The 18,096-nt window shown below is 32.2% G+C and overlaps 12 non-coding genes across 12 annotated transcripts; all 12 read right to left on the minus strand.

The window, feature by feature from the left end:
• Nucleotides 1–379: 379 nt before the first annotated feature.
• On the minus strand, nt 380–453 carry TRNAI-AAU (transfer RNA isoleucine (anticodon AAU)). The gene has a single exon. It is a non-coding gene; the product is annotated as a tRNA-Ile (tRNA).
• Nucleotides 454–1,242: 789 nt separating this feature from the next.
• TRNAI-AAU (transfer RNA isoleucine (anticodon AAU)) lies at nt 1,243–1,316 on the minus strand. Its single transcript has one exon. It is a non-coding gene; the product is annotated as a tRNA-Ile (tRNA).
• Nucleotides 1,317–3,831: 2,515 nt separating this feature from the next.
• Nucleotides 3,832–3,905, minus strand: TRNAI-AAU (transfer RNA isoleucine (anticodon AAU)). The gene has a single exon. It is a non-coding gene; the product is annotated as a tRNA-Ile (tRNA).
• A 1,652-nt stretch (nt 3,906–5,557) lies between these two features.
• TRNAI-AAU (transfer RNA isoleucine (anticodon AAU)) lies at nt 5,558–5,631 on the minus strand. The gene has a single exon. It is a non-coding gene; the product is annotated as a tRNA-Ile (tRNA).
• Nucleotides 5,632–6,419: 788 nt separating this feature from the next.
• On the minus strand, nt 6,420–6,493 carry TRNAI-AAU (transfer RNA isoleucine (anticodon AAU)). The gene has a single exon. It is a non-coding gene; the product is annotated as a tRNA-Ile (tRNA).
• Nucleotides 6,494–7,282: 789 nt separating this feature from the next.
• TRNAI-AAU (transfer RNA isoleucine (anticodon AAU)) lies at nt 7,283–7,356 on the minus strand. Its single transcript has one exon. It is a non-coding gene; the product is annotated as a tRNA-Ile (tRNA).
• A 789-nt stretch (nt 7,357–8,145) lies between these two features.
• On the minus strand, nt 8,146–8,219 carry TRNAI-AAU (transfer RNA isoleucine (anticodon AAU)). Its single transcript has one exon. It is a non-coding gene; the product is annotated as a tRNA-Ile (tRNA).
• Nucleotides 8,220–11,597: 3,378 nt separating this feature from the next.
• On the minus strand, nt 11,598–11,671 carry TRNAI-AAU (transfer RNA isoleucine (anticodon AAU)). The gene has a single exon. It is a non-coding gene; the product is annotated as a tRNA-Ile (tRNA).
• A 789-nt stretch (nt 11,672–12,460) lies between these two features.
• TRNAI-AAU (transfer RNA isoleucine (anticodon AAU)) lies at nt 12,461–12,534 on the minus strand. The gene has a single exon. It is a non-coding gene; the product is annotated as a tRNA-Ile (tRNA).
• A 2,514-nt stretch (nt 12,535–15,048) lies between these two features.
• TRNAI-AAU (transfer RNA isoleucine (anticodon AAU)) lies at nt 15,049–15,122 on the minus strand. Its single transcript has one exon. It is a non-coding gene; the product is annotated as a tRNA-Ile (tRNA).
• Nucleotides 15,123–15,911: 789 nt separating this feature from the next.
• TRNAI-AAU (transfer RNA isoleucine (anticodon AAU)) lies at nt 15,912–15,985 on the minus strand. Its single transcript has one exon. It is a non-coding gene; the product is annotated as a tRNA-Ile (tRNA).
• A 1,652-nt stretch (nt 15,986–17,637) lies between these two features.
• TRNAI-AAU (transfer RNA isoleucine (anticodon AAU)) lies at nt 17,638–17,711 on the minus strand. The gene has a single exon. It is a non-coding gene; the product is annotated as a tRNA-Ile (tRNA).
• Nucleotides 17,712–18,096: the final 385 nt, after the last annotated feature.

Here is an 18,096-nt window from a genome sequence, read left to right on the forward strand (position 1 = left end):
TCTAAAGACTAAACTAATAGGCTCAATAAATATATAGCATACTATTGAAGAAATAGCAGATGATGAAGTGCTACCGATTGTTAACCCGGGATAGTTGGAAAGCTTATATTCAGCTGTTTACATTCATACTATCTTTATATTTCATCAACAAGACAAAACAAAAATGACCTCAATAAATTGCAATAAATAAGAGATTTAGTTACTTGGCGTTAGAACTTAGAACCATTAATAGATATTCCAGGAGCTTTCAGAATAATAATTAATTCTACAACTATATCAAATGCATTCATCCAATCCTTCAAGCAGCGTTTGATCCAAGGTGATAAACAGTCAAAAATGAGACACAAGAAAAAGTAATCTTTTTTCAAACAATTAAACTTGGCCTGTACAGGGATCGAACCTGTGACCTTGGCGTTATTAGCACCACGCTCTAACCATCTGAGCTAACAGGCCTTTTTGCACAAATTCCTGGAAGTCCAGCATATGAAGAAGTGCTAATGATAGTTAACCCGGGAGATTTGGAAAGCTTAATTTCAGAGGTGTACCATGAAGTTATAAATATAAAATATCAACATGAAGAAACTAATATGACTTTAGAAAAATTACAATACAAAAGAGATTTTCATACTTAGTGTTAGAACTTAGAACCATTAATGTTTTTTCCATGTGTTTTAGCAATAAATAACAATTCATCACCTATATGCAATTGATTCATCTAATCATTCTATCAGCTTCCCCTCAAAGGAAATATAGACATACACATTATACAGAAGAAAATACATCTATTTTCAACATTAAAGGAGCATCAAGTATTGGCTTGGAGACTGATTGAAAGTATGTCCTTGGCATTTTTAACTTTATGCTCTACAGACTAAACTAATAGGCTCAATAAATACATAGCATACTATTGAAGAAATAGCAGATGATGAAGTGCTACCGATTGTTAACCCGGGATAGTTGGAAAGCTTATATTCAGCTGTTTACATTCATACTATCTTTATATTTCATCAACAAGACAAAACAAAAATGACCTCAATAAATTGCAATAAATAAGAGATTTAGTTACTTGGCGTTAGAACTTAGAACCATTAATAGATATTCCAGGAGCTTTCAGAATAATAATTAATTCTACAACTATATCAAATGCATTCATCCAATCCTTCAAGCAGCGTTTGATCCAAGGTGATAAACAGTCAAAAATGAGACACAAGAAAATTTAATCTTTTTTCAAACAATTAAACTTGGCCTGTACAGGGATCGAACCTGTGACCTTGGCGTTATTAGCACCACGCTCTAACCATCTGAGCTAACAGGCCATTTTGCACAAATTCCTGGAAGTCCAGCATATGAAGAAGTGCTAATGATAGTTAACCCGGGAGATTTGGAAAGCTTAATTTCGGAGGTGTACCATGAATTTATAAATATAAATTATCAACATGAAGAAACTAATATGACTTTAGAAAAATTACAATACAAAAGAGATTTTCATACTTAGTGTTAGAACTTAGAACCATTAATGTTTTTTCCATGTGTTTTAGCAATAAATAACAATTCATCACCTATATGCAATTGATTCATCTAATCATTCTATCAGCTTCCCCTCAAAGGAAATATAGACATACACATTATACAGAAGAAAATACATCTATTTTCAACATTAAAGGAGCATCACTTATTGGCTTGGAGACTGATTGAAAGTATGTCCTTGGCATTTTTAACTTTATGCTCTAAAGACTAAACTAATAGGCTCACTAAATATATAGCATACTATTGAAGAAATAGCAGATGATGAAGTGCTACTGATTGTTAACCCGGGATAGTTGGAAAGCTTATATTCAGCTGTTTACATTCATACTATCTTTATATTTCATCAACAAGACAAAACAAAAATGACCTCAATAAATTGCAATAAATAAGAGATTTAGTTACTTGGCGTTAGAACTTAGAACCAATTATAGATATTCCAGGAGCTTTCAGAATGATAATTAATTCTACAACTATATCAAATGTATTCATCCAATCCTTCAAGTAGCTTTTGTTCCAAGGTGATAAACAGTCAAAAATGAGACACAAGAAAAATGTATCTTTTTACAAACAATTAAACTTGGCCTGTACAGGGATCGGACCTGTGACCTTGGCGTTATTAGCACCACTCTCTAACCATCTGAGCTAACAGGCCATTTTGCACAAATTCCTGGAAGTCCAGCATATGAAGAAGTGCTAATGATAGTTAACCCGGGAGATTTGGAAAGCTTCATTTCAGAGGTGTACCATGAAGTTATAAATATAAATTATCAACATGAAGAAACTAATATGACTTTAGAAAAATTACAATACAAAAGAGATTTTCATACTTAGTGTTAGAACTTAGAACCATTAATGTTTTTTCCATGTGTTTTAGCAATAAATAACAATTCATCACCTATATGCAATTGATTCATCTAAACATTCTATCAGCTTCCCCTCAAAGGAAATATAGACATACACATTATACAGAAGAAAATACATCTATTTTCAACATTAAAGGAGCATCAAGTATTGGCTTGGAGACTGATTGAAAGTATGTCCTTGGCATTTTTAACTTTATGCTCTACAGACTAAACTAATAGGCTCAATAAATACATAGCATACTATTGAAGAAATAGCAGATGATGAAGTGCTACCGATTGTTAACCCGGGATAGTTGGAAAGCTTATATTCAGCTGTTTACATTCATACTACCTTTATATTTCATCAACAAGACAAAACAAAAATGACCTCAATAAATTGCAATAAATAAGAGATTTAGTTACTTGGCGTTAGAACTTAGAACCATTAATAGAAATTTCAGGAGCTTTCAGAATAATAATTAATTCTACAACTATATCAAATGTATTCATCCAATCCTTCAAGCAGCATTTGATCCAAGGTGATAAACAGTCAAAAATGAGACACAAGAAACATTTATCTTTTTACAAACAATTAAACTTGGCCTGTACAGGGATCGAACCTTTGACCTTGGCGTTATTAGCACCACGCTCTAACCATCTGAGCTAACAGGCCATTTTGCACAAATTACTGGAAGTCCAGCATATGAAGAAGTGCTAATGATAGTTAACCCGGGAGATTTGGAAAGCTTAATTTCAGAGGTTTACCATGAAGTTATAAATGTATAATATCAACATGAAGAAACTTATATGACTTTAAAAAAATTACAATACAAAAGAGATTTTCATACTTAGTGTTAGAACTTAGAACCATTAATGTTTTTTCCATGTGTTTTAGCAATAAATAACAATTCATCACCTATATGCAATTGATTCATTTAATCATTATATCAGCTTCCCCTCAAAGGCAATATAGAGATACACATGATACAGAAGAAAATACATCTATTTTCAACATTAAAGGAGCATCAAGTATTGGCTTGGAGACGGATTGAAAGTATGTCCTTGGCATTTTTAACTTTATGCTCTGAAGACTAAACTAATAGGCTCACTAAATATATAGCATACTATTGAAGAAATAGCAGATGATGAAGTGCTGCTGATTGTTAACCCGGGATAGTTGGAAAGCTTATATTCAGCTGTTTACATTCATACTATCTTTATATTTCATCAACAAGACAAAACAAAAATGACCTCAATAAATTGCAATAAATAAGAGATTTAGTTACTTGGCGTTAGAACTTAGAACCAATTATAGATATTCCAGGAGCTTTCAGAATAATAATTAATTCTACAACTATATCAAATGTATTCATCCAATCCTTCAAGCATCGTTTGATCCAAGGTGATAAACAGTCAAAAATGAGACACAAGAAAAATTAATCTTTTTTCAAACAATTAAACTTGGCCTGTACAGGGATCGAACCTGTGACCTTGGCGTTATTAGCACCACGCTCTAACCATCTGAGCTAACAGGCCATTTTGCACAAATTCCTGGAAGTCCAGCATATGAAGAAGTGCTAATGATAGTTAACCCGGGAGATTTGGAAAGCTTAATTTCGGAGGTGTACCATGAAGTTATAAATATATAATATCAACATGAAGAAACTAATATGACTTTAGAAAAATTACAATACAAAAGAGATTTTCATACTTAGTGTTAGAACTTAGAGCCATTAATGTTTTTTCCATGTGTTTTAGCAATAAATAACAATTCATCACCTATATGCAATTGATTCATCTAATCATTGTGTCAGCTTCCCCTCGAAGGAAATATAGACATACAAATGATACTGAAGAAAATATATCTATTTTCAACATTAAAGGAGCATCACTTATTGGCTTGGAGACTGATTGAAAGTATGTCCTTGGCATTTTTAACTTTATGCTCTAAAGACTAAACTAATAGGCTCACTAAATATATAGCATACTATTGAAGAAATAGCAGATGATGAAGTGCTACTGATTGTTAACCCGGGATAGTTGGAAAGCTTATATTCATCTGTTTACATTCATACTATCTTTATATTTCATCAACAAGACAAAACAAAAATGACCTCAATAAATTGCAATAAATAGGAGATTTAGTTACTTGGCGTTAGAACTTAGAACCATTAATAGATATTTCAGGAGCTTTCAGAATAATAATTAATTCTACAACTATATCAAATGTATTCATCCAATCCTTCAAGCAGCATTTGATCCAAGGTGATAAACAGTCAAAAATGAGACACAAGAAACATTTATCTTTTTACAAACAATTAAACTTGGCCTGTACAGGGATCGAACATGTGACCTTGGCGTTATTAGCACAACGCTCTAACCATCTGAGCTAACAGGCCGGTCTGCACAAATTCCTGGAAGTCCAGCATATGAAGAAGTGCTAATGATAGTTAACCTGGGAGATTTGGAAAGCTTAATTTCGGAGGTTTACCATGAAGTTATAAATATATAATATCAACATGAAGAAACTAATATGACTTTAGAAAAATTACAATACAAAAGAGATGTTCATACTTAGTGTTAGAACTTAGAGCCATTAGTGTTTTTTCCATGTGTTTTAGCAATAAATAACAATTCATCACCTATATGCAATTGATTCATCTAATCATTGTGTCAGCTTCCCCTCGAAGGAAATATAGACATACAAATGATACTGAAGAAAATACATCTATTTTCAACATTAAAGGAGCATCAAGTATTGGCTTAGAGACTGATTGAAAGTATGTTCTTGGCATTGTTAACTTTATGCTCTAAAGACTAAACTAATAGGCTCAATAAATATATAGCATACTATTGAAGAAATAGCAGATGATGAAGTGCTACCGATTGTTAACCCGGGATAGTTGGAAAGCTTATATTCAGCTGTTTACATTCATACTATCTTTATATTTCATCAACAAGACAAAACAAAAATGACCTCAATAAATTGCAATAAATAAGAGATTTAGTTACTTGGCGTTAGAACTTAGAACCATTAATAGATATTCCAGGAGCTTTCAGAATAATAATTAATTCTACAACTATATCAAATGCATTCATCCAATCCTTCAAGCAGCGTTTGATCCAAGGTGATAAACAGTCAAAAATTAGACACAAGGAAAATTAATCTATTTTCAAACAATTAAACTTGGCCTGTACAGGGATCGAACCTGTGACCTTGGCGTTATTAGCACCACGCTCTAACCATCTGAGCTAACAGGCCGATTTGCACAAAGTCCTGGAAGTCCAGCATATGAAGAAGTGCTAATGATAGTTAACCCGGGAGATTTGGAAAGCTTAATTTCAGAGGTGTACCATGAAGTTATAAATATAAATTATCAACATGAAGAAACTAATATGACTTTAGAAAAATTACAATACAAAAGAGATTTTCATACTTAGTGTTAGAACTTAGAACCATTAATGTTTTTTCCATGTGTTTTAGCAATAAATAACAATTCATCACCTATATGCAATTGATTCATCTAATCATTCTATCAGCTTCCCCTCAAAGGAAATATAGACATACACATTATACAGAAGAAAATACATCTATTTTCAACATTAAAGGAGCATCAAGTATTGGCTTGGAGACTGATTGAAAGTATGTCCTTGGCATTTTAACTTTATGCTCTACAGACTAAACTAATAGGCTCAATAAATACATAGCATACTATTGAAGAAATAGCAGATGATGAAGTGCTACCGATTGTTAACCCGGGATAGTTGGAAAGCTTATATTCAGCTGTTTACATTCATACTATCTTTATATTTCATCAACAAGACAAAACAAAAATTACCTCAATAAATTGCAATAAATAAGAGATTTAGTTACTTGGCATTAGAACTTAGAGCCATTAATAGATATTTCAGGAGCTTTCAGAATAATAATTAATTCTACAACTATATCAAATGTATTCATCCAATCCTTCAAGCAGCGTTTGATCCAAGGTGATAAACAGTCAAAAATGAGACACAAGAAAAATTTATATTTTTACAAACAATTAAACTTGGCCTGTACAGGGATCGAACCTGTGACCTTGGCGTTATTAGCACCACGCTCTAACCATCTGAGCTAACAGGCCATTTTGCACAAATTACTGGAAGTCCAGCATATGAAGAAGTGCTAATGATAGTTAACCCGGGAGATTTGGAAAGCTTAATTTCAGAGGTTTACCATGAAGTTATAAATATATAATATCAACATGAAGAAACTTATATGACTTTAAAAAAATTACAATACAAAAGAGATTTTCATACTTAGTGTTAGAACTTAAAACCATTAATGTTTTTTCCATGTGTTTTAGCAATAAATAACAATTCATCACCTATATGCAATTGATTCATTTAATCATTCTATCAGCTTCCCCTCAAAGGCAATATAGAGATACACATGATACAGAAGAAAATACATCTATTTTCAACATTAAAGGAGCATCAAGTATTGGCTTGGAGACGGATTGAAAGTATGTCCTTGGCATTTTTAACTTTATGCTCTGAAGACTAAACTAATAGGCTCACTAAATATATAGCATACTATTGAAGAAATAGCAGATGATGAAGTGCTACTGATTGTTAACCCGGGATAGTTGGAAAGCTTATATTCAGCTGTTTACATTCATACTATTTTTATATTTCATCAACAAGACAAAACAAAAATGACCTCAATAAATTGCAATAAATAAGAGATTTAGTTACTTGGTGTTAGAACTTAGAACCATTAATAGATATTCCAGGAGCTTTCAGAATAATAATTAATTCTACAACTATATCAAATGTATTCATCCAATCCTTCAAGCATCGTTTGATCCAAGGTGATAAACAGTCAAAAATGAGACACAAGAAAAATTAATCTTTTTTCAAACAATTAAACTTGGCCTATACAGGGATCGAACCTGTGACCTTGGCGTTATTAGCACCACGCTCTAACCATCTGAGCTAACAGGCCGGTCTGCACAAATTCCTGGAAGTCCAGCATATGAAGAAGTGCTAATGATAGTTAACCTGGGAGATTTGGAAAGCTTAATTTCGGAGGTTTACCATGAAGTTATAAATATATAATATCAACATGAAGAAACTAATATGACTTTAGAAAAATTACAATACAAAAGAGATTTTCATACTTAGTGTTAGAACTTAGAGCCATTAGTGTTTTTTCCATGTGTTTTAGCAATAAATAACAATTCATCACCTATATGCAATTGATTCATCTAATCATTGTGTCAGCTTCCCCTCGAAGGAAATATAGACATACAAATGATACTGAAGAAAATACATCAATTTTCAACATTAAAGGAGCATCAATTATTGGCTTAGAGACTGATTGAAAGTATGTTCTTGGCATTGTTAACTTTATGCTCTAAAGACTAAACTAATAGGCTCAATAAATATATAGCATACTATTGAAGAAATAGCAGATGATGAAGTGCTACCGATTGTTAACCCGGGATAGTTGGAAAGCTTATATTCAGCTGTTTACATTCATACTATCTTTATATTTCATCAACAAGACAAAACAAAAATGACCTCAATAAATTGCAATAAATAAGAGATTTAGTTACTTGGCGTTAGAACTTAGAACCATTAATAGATATTCCAGGAGCTTTCAGAATAATAATTAATTCTACAACTATATCAAATGCATTCATCCAATCCTTCAAGCAGCGTTTGATCCAAGGTGATAAACAGTCAAAAATGAGACACAAGAAAAATTAATCTTTTTTCAAACAATTAAACTTGGCCTGTACAGGGATCGAACCTGTGACCTTGGCGTTATTAGCACCACGCTCTAACCATCTGAGCTAACAGGCCATTTTGCACAAATTACTGGAAGTCCAGCATATGAAGAAGTGCTAATGATAGTTAACCCGGGAGATTTGGAAAGCTTAATTTCAGAGGTTTACCATGAAGTTATAAATATATAATATCAACATGAAGAAACTTATATGACTTTAAAAAAATTACAATACAAAAGAGATTTTTATACTTAGTGTTAGAACTTAGAACCATTAATGTTTTTTCCATGTGTTTTAGCAATAAATAACAATTCATCACCTATATGCAATTGATTCATTTAATCATTCTATCAGCTTCCCCTCAAAGGCAATATAGAGATACACATGATACAGAAGAAAATACATCTATTTTCAACATTAAAGGAGCATCAAGTATTGGCTTGGAGACGGATTGAAAGTATGTCCTTGGCATTTTTAACTTTATGCTCTGAAGACTAAACTAATAGGCTCACTAAATATATAGCATACTATTGAAGAAATAGCAGATGATGAAGTGCTACTGATTGTTAACCCGGGATAGTTGGAAAGCTTATATTCAGCTGTTTACATTCATACTATTTTTATATTTCATCAACAAGACAAAACAAAAATGACCTCAATAAATTGCAATAAATAAGAGATTTAGTTACTTGGTGTTAGAACTTAGAACCATTAATAGATATTCCAGGAGCTTTCAGAATAATAATTAATTCTACGACTATATCAAATGTATTCATCCAATCCTTCAAGTAGCTTTTGATCCAAGGTGATAAACAGTCAAAAATGAGACACAAGAAAAATGTATCTTTTTACAAACAATTAAACTTGGCCTGTACAGGGATCGGACCTGTGACCTTGGCGTTATTAGCACCACGCTCTAACCATCTGAGCTAACAGGCCATTTTGCACAAATTCCTGGAAGTCCAGCATATGAAGAAGTGCTAATGATAGTTAACCCGGGAGATTTGGAAAGCTTCATTTCAGAGGTGTACCATGAAGTTATAAATATAAATTATCAACATGAAGAAACTAATATGACTTTAGAAAAATTACAATACAAAAGAGATTTTCATACTTAGTGTTAGAACTTAGAACCATTAATGTTTTTTCCATGTGTTTTAGCAATAAATAACAATTCATCACCTATATGCAATTGATTCATCTAAACATTCTATCAGCTTCCCCTCAAAGGAAATATAGACATACACATTATACAGAAGAAAATACATCTATTTTCAACATTAAAGGAGCATCAAGTATTGGCTTGGAGACTGATTGAAAGTATGTCCTTGGCATTTTTAACTTTATGCTCTACAGACTAAACTAATAGGCTCAATAAATACATAGCATACTATTGAAGAAATAGCAGATGATGAAGTGCTACTAATTGTTAACCCGGGATAGTTGGAAAGCTTATATTCAGCTGTTTACATTCATACTATCTTTATATTTCATCAACAAGACAAAACAAAAATGACCTCAATAAATTGCAATAAATAAGAGATTTAGTTACTTGGCGTTAGAACTTAGAACCATTAATAGATATTTCAGGAGCTTTCAGAATAATAATTAATTCTACAACTATATCAAATGTATTCATCCAATGCTTCAAGCAGCATTTGATCCAAGGTGATAAACAGTCAAAAATGAGACACAAGAAACATATATCTTTTTACAAACAATTAAACTTGGCCTGTACAGGGATCGAACCTGTGACCTTGGCATTATTAGCACCACGCTCTAACCATCTGAGCTAACAGGCCATTTTGCACAAATTACTGGAAGTCCAGCATATGAAGAAGTGCTAATGATAGTTAACCCGGGAGATTTGGAAAACTTAACTTCAGAGGTTTACCATGAAGTTATAAATATATAATATCAACATGAAGAAACTTATATGACTTTAAAAAAATTACAATACAAAAGAGATTTTCATACTTAGTGTTAGAACTTAGAACTATTAATGTTTTTTCCATGTGTTTTAGCAATAAATAACAATTCATCACCTATATGCAATTGATTCATTTAATCATTTTATCAGCTTCCCCTCAAAGGAAATATAGAGATACACATGATACAGAAGAAAATACATCTATTTTCAACATTAAAGGAGCATCAAGTATTGGCTTGGAGACAGATTGAAAGTATGTCCTTGGCATTTTTAACTTTATGCTCTGAAGACTAAACTAATAGGCTCACTAAATATATAGCATACTATTGAAGAAATAGCAGATGATGAAGTGCTACTGATTGTTAACCCGGGATAGTTGGAAAGCTTATATTCAGCTGTTTACATTCATACTATCTTTATATTTCATCAACAAGACAAAACAAAAATGACCTCAATAAGTTGCAATAAATAAGAGATTTAGTTACTTGGCGTTAGAACTTAGAACCATTAATAGATATTCCAGGAGCTTTCAGAATAATAATTAATTCTACAACTATATCAAATGTATTCATCCAATCCTTCAAGCATCGTTTGATCCAAGGTGATAAACAGTCAAAAATGAGACACAAGAAAAATTTATCTTTTTTCAAACAATTAAACTTGGCCTGTACAGGGATCGAACCTGTGACCTTGGCGTTATTAGCACCACGCTCTAACCATCTGAGTTAACAGGCCAGTCTGCACAAATTCCTGGAAGTCCAGCATATGAAGAAGTGTTAATGATAGTTAACCCGGGAGATTTCAAAAGCTTAATTTCGGAGGTTTACCATGAAGTTATAAATATATAATATCAACATGAAGAAACTAATATGACTTTAGAAAAATTACAATACAAAAGAGATTTTCATACTTAGTGTTAGAACTTAGAGCCATTAATGTTTTTTCCATGAGTTTTAGCAATAAATAACAATTCATCACCTATATGCAATTGATTCATCTAATCATTGTGTCAGCTTCCCCTCGAAGGAAATATAGACATACAAATGATACTGAAGAAAATACATCTATTTTCAACATTAAAGGAGCATCAAGTATTGGCTTAGAGACTGATTGAAAGTATGTTCTTGGCATTGTTAACTTTATGCTCTAAAGACTAAACTAATAGGCTCAATAAATATATAGCATACTATTGAAGAAATAGCAGATGATGAAGTGCTACTGATTGTTAACCCGGGATAGTTGGAAAGCTTATATTCAGCTGTTTACATTCATACTATTTTTATATTTCATCAACAAGACAAAACAAAAATGACCTCAATAAATTGCAATAAATAAGAGATTTAGTTACTTGGTGTTAGAACTTAGAACCATTAATAGATATTCCAGGAGCTTTCAGAATAATAATTAATTCTACAACTATATCAAATGTATTCATCCAATCCTTCAAGCATCGTTTGATCCAAGATGATAAACAGTCAAAAATGAGACACAAGAAAAATTAATCTTTTTTCAAACAATTAAACTTGGCCTGTACAGGGATCGAACCTGTGACCTTGGCGTTATTAGCACCACGCTCTAACCATCTGAGCTAACAGGCCGGTCTGCACAAATTCCTGGAAGTCCAGCATATGAAGAAGTGCTAATGATAGTCAACCGGGGAAATTTGAAAAGCTTAATTTCTGAGGTTTACCATGAAGTTATAAATATATAATATCAACATGAAGAAACTAATATGACTTTAGAAAAATTACAATACAAAAGAGATTTTCATACTTAGTGTTAGAACTTAGAGCCATTAATGTTTTTTCGATGAGTTTTAGCAATAAATAACAATTCATCACCTATATGCAATTGATTCATCTAATCATTGTGTCAGCTTCCCCTCGAAGGAAATATAGACATACAAATGATACTGAAGAAAATACATCTATTTTCAACATTAAAGGAGCATCAAGTATTGGCTTAGAGACTGATTGAAAGTATGTTCTTGGCATTGTTAACTTTATGCTCTAAAGACTAAACTAATAGCCTCAATAAATATATAGCATACTATTGAAGAAATAGCAGATGATGAAGTGCTACCGATTGTTAACCCGGGATAGTTGGAAAGCTTATATTCAGCTGTTTACATTCATACTATCTTTATATTTCATCAACAAGACAAAACAAAAATGACCTCAATAAATTGCAATAAATAAGAGATTTAGTTACTTGGCGTTAGAACTTAGAACCATTAATAGATATTCCAGGAGCTTTCAGAATAATAATTAATTCTACAACTATATCAAATGCATTCATCCAATCCTTCAAGCAGCGTTTGATCCAAGGTGATAAACAGTCAAAAATGAGACACAAGAAAAATTAATCTTTTTTCAAACAATTAAACTTGGCCTGTACAGGGATCGAACCTGTGACCTTGGCGTTATTAGCACCACGCTCTAACCATCTGAGCTAACAGGCCGTTTTGCACAAAGTCCTGGAAGTCCAGCATATGAAGAAGTGCTAATGATAGTTAACCCGGGAGATTTGGAAAGCTTAATTTCAGAGGTGTACCATGAAGTTATAAATATAAATTATCAACATGAAGAAACTAATATGACTTTAGAAAAATTACAATACAAAAGAGATTTTCATACTTAGTGTTAGAACTTAGAACCATTAATGTTTTTTCCATGTGTTTTAGCAATAAATAACAATTCATCACCTATATGCAATTGATTCATCTAATCATTCTACCAGCTTCCCCTCAAAGGAAATATAGACATACACATTATACAGAAGAAAATACATCTATTTTCAACATTAAAGGAGCATCAAGTATTGGCTTGGAGACTGATTGAAAGTATGTCCTTGGCATTTTAACTTTATGCTCTACAGACTAAACTAATAGGCTCAATAAATACATAGCATACTATTGAAGAAATAGCAGATGATGAAGTGCTACCGATTGTTAACCCGGGATAGTTGGAAAGCTTATATTCAGCTGTTTACATTCATACTATCTTTATATTTCATCAACAAGACAAAACAAAAATTACCTCAATAAATTGCAATAAATAAGAGATTTAGTTACTTGGCATTAGAACTTAGAGCCATTAATAGATATTTCAGGAGCTTTCAGAATAATAATTAATTCTACAACTATATCAAATGTATTCATCCAATCCTTCAAGCAGCGTTTGATCCAAGGTGATAAACAGTCAAAAATGAGACACAAGAAAAATTTATCTTTTTACAAACAATTAAACTTGGCCTGTACAGGGATTGAACCTGTGACCTTGGCGGTATTAGCACCACGCTCTAACCATCTGAGCTAACAGGCCATTTTGCAAAAATTACTGGAAGTCCAGCATATGAAGAAGTGCTAATGATAGTTAACCCGGGAGATTTGGAAAGCTTAATTTCAGAGGTTTACCATGAAGTTATAAATATATAATATCAACATGAAGAAACTTATATGACTTTAAAAAAATTACAATACAAAAGAGATTTTCATACTTAGTGTTAGAACTTAGAACCATTAATGTTTTTTCCATGTGTTTTAGCAATAAATAACAATTCATCACCTATATGCAATTGATTCATTTAATCATTCTATCAGCTTCCCCTCAAAGGCAATATAGAGATACACATGATACAGAAGAAAATACATCTATTTTCAACATTAAAGGAGCATCAAGTATTGGCTTGGAGACGGATTGAAAGTATGTCCTTGGCATTTTTAACTTTATGCTCTGAAGACTAAACTAATAGGCTCACTAAATATATAGCATACTATTGAAGAAATAGCAGATGATGAAGTGCTACTGATTGTTAACCCGGGATAGTTGGAAAGCTTATATTCAGCTGTTTACATTCATACTATTTTTATATTTCATCAACAAGACAAAACAAAAATGACCTCAATAAATTGCAATAAATAAGAGATTTAGTTACTTGGTGTTAGAACTTAGAACCATTAATAGATATTCCAGGAGCTTTCAGAATAATAATTAATTCTACAACTATATCAAATGTATTCATCCAATCCTTCAAGCATCGTTTGATCCAAGGTGATAAACAGTCAAAAATGAGACACAAGAAAAATTAATCTTTTTTCAAACAATTAAACTTGGCCTGTACAGGGATCGAACCTGTGACCTTGGCGTTATTAGCACCACGCTCTAACCATCAGAGCTAACAGGCCGGTCTGCACAAATTCCTGAAAGTCCAGCATATGAAGAAGTGCTAATGATAGTTAACCTGGGAGATTTGGAAAGCTTAATTTCGGAGGTTTACCATGAAGTTATAAATATATAATATCAACATGAAGAAACTAATATGACTTTAGAAAAATTACAATACAAAAGAGATTGTCATACTTAGTGTTAGAACTTAGAGCCATTAGTGTTTTTTCCATGTGTTTTAGCAATAAATAACAATTCATCACCTATATGCAATTGATTCATCTAATCATTGTGTCAGCTTCCCCTCGAAGGAAATATAGACATACAAATGATACTGAAGAAAATACATCTATTTTCAACATTAAAGGAGCATCAATTATTGGCTTAGAGACTGATTGAAAGTATGTTCTTGGCATTGTTAACTTTATGCTCTAAAGACTAAACTAATAGGCTCAATAAATATATAGCATACTATTGAAGAAATAGCAGATGATGAAGTGCTACCGATTGTTAACCCGGGATAGTTGGAAAGCTTATATTCAGCTGTTTACATTCATACTATCTTTATATTTCATCAACAATACAAAACAAAAATGACCTCAATAAATTGCAATAAATAAGAGATTTAGTTACTTGGCGTTAGAACTTAGAACCATTAATAGATATTCCAGGAGCTTTCAGAATAATAATTAATTCTACAACTATATCAAATGCATTCATCCAATCCTTCAAGCAGCGTTTGATCCAAGGTGATAAACAGTCAAAAATGAGACACAAGAAAAATTAATCTTTTTTCAAACAATTAAACTTGGCCTGTACAGGGATCGAACCTGTGACCTTGGCGTTATTAGCACCACGCTCTAACCATCTGAGCTAACAGGCCATTTTGCACAAATTACTGGAAGTCCAGCATATGAAGAAGTGCTAATGATAGTTAACCCGGGAGATTTGGAAAGCTTAATTTCAGAGGTTTACCATGAAGTTATAAATATATAATATCAACATGAAGAAACTTATATGACTTTAAAAAAATTACAATACAAAAGAGATTTTCATACTTAGTGTTAGAACTTAGAACCATTAATGTTTTTTCCATGTGTTTTAGCAATAAATAACAATTCATCACCTATATGCAATTGATTCATTTAATCATTCTATCAGCTTCCCCTCAAAGGCAATATAGAGATACACATGATACAGAAGAAAATACATCTATTTTCAACATTAAAGGAGCATCAAGTATTGGCTTGGAGACGGATTGAAAGTATGTCCTTGGCATTTTTAACTTTATGCTCTGAAGACTAAACTAATAGGCTCACTAAATATATAGCATACTATTGAAGAAATAGCAGATGATGAAGTGCTACTGATTGTTAACCCGGGATAGTTGGAAAGCTTATATTCAGCTGTTTACATTCATACTATTTTTATATTTCATCAACAAGACAAAACAAAAATGACCTCAATAAATTGCAATAAATAAGAGATTTAGTTACTTGGTGTTAGAACTTAGAACCATTAATAGATATTCCAGGAGCTTTGAGAATAATAATTAATTCTACAACTATATCAAATGTATTCATCCAATCCTTCAAGCATCGTTTGATCCAAGGTGATAAACAGTCAAAAATGAGACACAAGAAAAATTAATCTTTTTTCAAACAATTAAACTTGGCCTGTACAGGGATCGAACCTGTGACCTTGGCGTTATTAGCACCACGCTCTAACCATCTGAGCCAACAGGCCAGTCTGCACAAATTCCTGGAAGTCCAGCATATGAAGAAGTGCTAATGATAGTTAACCTGGGAGATTTGGAAAGCTTAATTTCGGAAGTTTACCATGAAGTTATAAATATATAATATCAACATGAAGAAACTAATATGACTTTAGAAAAATTACAATACAAAAGAGATTTTCATACTTAGTGTTAGAACTTAGAGCCATTAATGTTTTTTCCATGTGTTTTAGCAATAAATAACAATTCATCAATTATATGCAATTGATTCATCTAAACATTCTATCAGCTTCCCCTCAAAGGAAATATAGACATACACATTATACAGAAGAAAATACATCTATTTTCAACATTAAAGGAGCATCAAGTATTGGCTTGGAGACTGATTGAAAGTATGTCCTTGGCATTTTTAACTTTATGCTCTAAAGACTAAACTAATAGGCTCAATAAATACATAGCATACTATTGAAGAAATAGCAGATGATGAACTGCTACCGATTGTTAACCCGGGATAGTTGGAAAGCTTATATTCAGCTGTTTACATTCATACTATCTTTATATTTCATCAACAAGACAAAACAAAAATGACCTCAATAAATTGCAATAAATAAGAGATTTAGTTACTTGGCGTTAGAACTTAGAACCATTAATAGATATTTCAGGAGCTTTCAGAATAATAATTAATTCTACAACTATATCAAATGTATTCATCCAATCCTTCAAGCATCGTTTGATCCAAGGTGATAAACAGTCAAAAATGAGACACAAGAAAAATTTATCTTTTTTCAAACAATTAAACTTGGCCTGTACAGGGATCGAACCTGTGACCTTGGCGTTATTAGCACAACGCTCTAACCATCTGAGCTAACAGGCGGGTCTGCACAAATTCCTGGAAGTCCAGCATATGAAGAAGTGCTAATGATAGTTAACCCGGGAGATTTGGAAAGCTTAATTTCGGAGGTTTACCATGAAGTTATAAATATATATTATCAACATGAAGAAACTAATATTACTTTAGAAAAATTACAATACAAAAGAGATTTTCATACTTAGTGTTAGAACTTAGATCCATTAATGTTTTTTCCATGTGTTTTAGCAATAAATAACAATTCATCACCTATATGCAATTGATTCATCTAATCATTCTATCAGCTTCCCCTCAAAGGAAATATAGAGATACACATGATACAGAAGAAAATACATCTATTTTCAACATTAAAGGAGCATCAAGTATTGGCTTGGAGACTGATTGAAAGTATGTCCCTGGCATTTTTAACTTTATGCTCTAAAGACTAAACTATTAGGCTCACTAAATATATAGCATACTATTGAAGAAATAGCAGATGATGAAGTGCTACTGATTGTTAACCAGGGATAGTTGGAAAGCTTATATTCAGCTGTTTACATTCATACTATCTTTATATTTCATCAACAAGACAAAACAAAAATGACCTCAATAAATTGCAATAAATAAGAGATTTAGTTACTTGGCGTTAGAACTTAGAACCAATTATAGATATTCCAGGAGCTTTCAGAATAATAATTAATTCTACAACTATATCAAATGTATTCATCCAATCCTTCAAGTAGCTTTTGATCCATGGTGATAAACAGTCAAAAATGAGACACAAGAAAAATTAATCTTTTTACAAACAATTAAACTTGGCCTGTACAGGGATCGAACCTGTGACCTTGGCGTTATTAGCACCACGCTCTAACCATCTGAGCTAACAGGCCGTTTTGCACAAATTCCTGGAAGTCCAGCATATGAAGAAGTGCTAATGATAGTTAACCGGTGAGATTTGGAAAGCTTAATTTCAGAGGTTTACCATGAAGTTATACTTATATAATATCAACATGAAGAAACTAATATGACTTTAAAAAATTACAATACAAAAGAGATTTTCATACTTAGTGTTAGAACTTAGAACCATTAATGTTTCTTCCATGTGTTTTAGCAATAAATAACAACCATCTGAGCTAACAGGCCATTTTGCACAAATACCTGGAAGTCGAGCATATGAAGAAGTGCTAATGATAGTTAACCCGGGAGATTTGGAAAGCTTAATTTCAGAGGTGTACCATGAAGTTATAAATATAAATTATCAACATGAAGAAACTA

This window comes from Lissotriton vulgaris, chromosome 4_1 (assembly GCF_964263255.1).
Source record: "Lissotriton vulgaris chromosome 4_1, aLisVul1.2, whole genome shotgun sequence".
Classification (NCBI taxonomy): Eukaryota; Metazoa; Chordata; class Amphibia; order Caudata; family Salamandridae; genus Lissotriton; species Lissotriton vulgaris.